The sequence below is a fragment of the Odocoileus virginianus genome, chromosome 23, assembly GCF_023699985.2.
Source record: "Odocoileus virginianus isolate 20LAN1187 ecotype Illinois chromosome 23, Ovbor_1.2, whole genome shotgun sequence".
NCBI classification, from domain to species: domain Eukaryota; kingdom Metazoa; phylum Chordata; class Mammalia; order Artiodactyla; family Cervidae; genus Odocoileus; species Odocoileus virginianus.
The window spans coordinates 318,734-321,497 of NC_069696.1; the positions used below are offsets into that span (position 1 = coordinate 318,734).

General features: G+C 42.5%; 1 pseudogene; it reads right to left on the reverse strand.

Moving 5' to 3' along the window:
• Positions 1-1,647: 1,647 nt before the first annotated feature.
• Positions 1,648-2,401, reverse strand: LOC139030659 (transmembrane emp24 domain-containing protein 7-like; annotated as a pseudogene).
• Between the last annotated feature and the right edge of the window lie 363 nt (positions 2,402-2,764).

Genomic DNA, 2,764 nt, shown 5'->3' on the forward strand with positions numbered 1-2,764 from the left:
CTGACAAATTGCAGCTAGAGCTCTTTGACATTTCTGATATGCATTTTCATAAGGAAGTAATTTCTCTAGCTGTTTTTTGGTTTCTTCTCTGATTACAGTATGGGAAATAGCAGCATCTAGTCTAGCTTAAAAATTAATGTAACTTTTCATTAGGTTCCAACAAAGAGACTTTTGGAGTTGCGACTGTTGGCAGAGGAGAAGCATTTGGAGCAGCCAGGGCAGGGCTAGCAAGAAAATTTTGAGATATTTTGTAATGTTTTAATTGAGCCTTTTGTAAAGTTTAATCATTTAATTTATATGTTTATAATAAGTGTTTTGTCTGTTGCTGAATATTGGAAGGGCTAGAATATACCTTTAAATGGCAGAATTACAGCCTTAATAAGAGCGCATAGGGGCTAGAGATCAATTGGAATAATTTTTCCTTGTTTGGCTGCTCATTTAACATTTTCTTTGACCCGGAGCCAAATTTATAAGTCAAAACTGCATTTATCAGGAAACTAAGGATTATGTTCTACTACTATTTGAAGGCAAGCCTCTATTCATTGGCATGAAACCAGAAGTCCCTGAAATGTAAAGAAGTGGTGAAGTAAAGTAGAAAAATAACGGGGCTGGCCAGCCTTTTAACCCAAGCCTTAGTCTTTACAGACCTCAATAGGTCCATGAGTCACTCCACCCGATATAGCACGTATACCAGTGTCCCTGTTCTTTGGCCACATTTGCTGGGGTNCCTTTAATGGACCGGAACCTTGTGGTACGGAGTTAGCGATCAGAAAGTAAAAGAGAGAGAGAGAGAAAAAAAAAGACCCGGGGACCTAAGCTCTGATGAAGCAAAGGTGCTTTAATGATTTCTCTATGAGTATATATAGGCTGTGGTACAAGAAACTTCTTTTGGGAATGATAGAGATCAGAAAACCAAAACGCACAGCAACCGTTACCAAGGGAACAAGGGGTAATGTTAGTCACAAGGTCAGGACACAATCCATATCTCAAGAAACGGGAACGAGACTAAGCAGTTTTGTCCTAAAGAGTATGTTTACTAAAGGAGACCCAAGCCTGCCTCATACAATGACCTCAGTCCCTGGGAGCAGCGTGCTGTTCCGCTTGAAGAGAGACAAAAGACTCATGGGAGACGGCACGTGGGAATCCTCCCGTCAAACATTCCCTGACACAGAACAGGGCTTGAGCTACAGTTAATCACATTTGGTTTTCTTAAAAACAAAACTTTATTTACTATAAACAACTAAAAGGTAACTTTCTTCCTCCACAACACATGTTGACATTAAACTAAAGGCTTTTAAAATATCCACAACTTAGAAGAAAAGTACTTTTAAATAGCTGCTGCTGCTGCTAGAAGGTAACAAAATAACTAAAGTTTAGTGTGTGAAGAGTAGATAGAAACAACTCAGAAAAGTGTGTTGAATATTTTTGAATAGCCCAAAATAAGCCCCAAAGTTTTTCTACCTTTACAAATAAAAAAAGGTGTCCTTTCCACAGCTTGGGGATATGCATTGTATATCCCGCGCCCCCACCACAAGTGTATGAGTAAGATTCTAAAAATGTTGCCAATATTAAGTTCTTCCGTAGCTAAAGTTAATTAGAGGACGGCAATATTACAGTGGCAATGGGGCATCAATTCTCAAAACATAGTTACGATTCAACACAAGTCGTCCTGGTTCTTTTATCTGAGAAAAAGCTTTTCAAAAAAAATACCTGCCCTATGCTAACCACCAGAAGAATGAGGGCTTCCTTACTAACCAGTAGGCCACTCTTGTGTTTAGATCCTCAGCGCTGCTTCGGCCTTGAGCTTCTCTCAATAGGAATTGAGTCTGATAGTCAATGACAGATTTCAGAGCTTCCTGAATTGAAACACAGACAGATTGCATCTGGGTAAGAGCCCTGACTCGGTTCTCACCAGGAAAAGGTGAGATCTTTTCCAACTTGAAAATTAAAATATACAGTTATGTGTGAAAGTAGAAAATTCTTTGCTGAAGCAAAATTTGTATGTCCCGTTTTTCGAGGCTGTGGAGGTATAGGTAGCATACTGTTTCTTCATCTCCTGGTACAACACGTTACCATCAGGATCTTCTAGTCGACAATCTACATCATAGTGACCACCAGTAATTACCTGGAACTGGAGGGTGCAGTTGGTGCCCTGGTGATGTCCTCGTGGAAACACTGCTTGGCATTGTCAAGCAGCTCGAAGGTGATCTCGGAGGCGCTGCCGGAGCCTGGCATCAGGAACAGCAGCAGCAGAAGCAGCCTACAGTACCAAGGGCCTGCGGCGGCCGCCCATGCTGCACGGGGCATCCCGAGGCGGTGGCCTCAACCGAGCTGCAGAGACGCGGGGTCAGGTCTGCACTGACTCACTACGCGCTGCAGGCCTCGGCTGGGGTGGCACCATGAAGACGCACCGCCGAGATGCTCCGAGCCTCGGAGAGATTCAAGATGGGGAGCGAGTTGCTGGGTATGGTGGAAGGTACTGAGCGACCAGGGCCCAGAGGCCAGAACAACCTGGGGAGCAGAAATATAGCCAGCAGAGAACAGGCGAAAAAAAAGTTATTCTTATTTCTTGATCTGACTTATTACATTAGCATAATGGCCTCAAGGTCATTGAGGCCACGTTATCTCAAACGGCTGGATTTCCTTTTCTATGGCTGCATAATATTCCATTCTGTGTGTATGTACACACAGATATATATGTATATATTGTCCTTAAAATTCTTCCAGTAATGTATGCTCAAGTTGTTTCCATGTCTTGCCTATT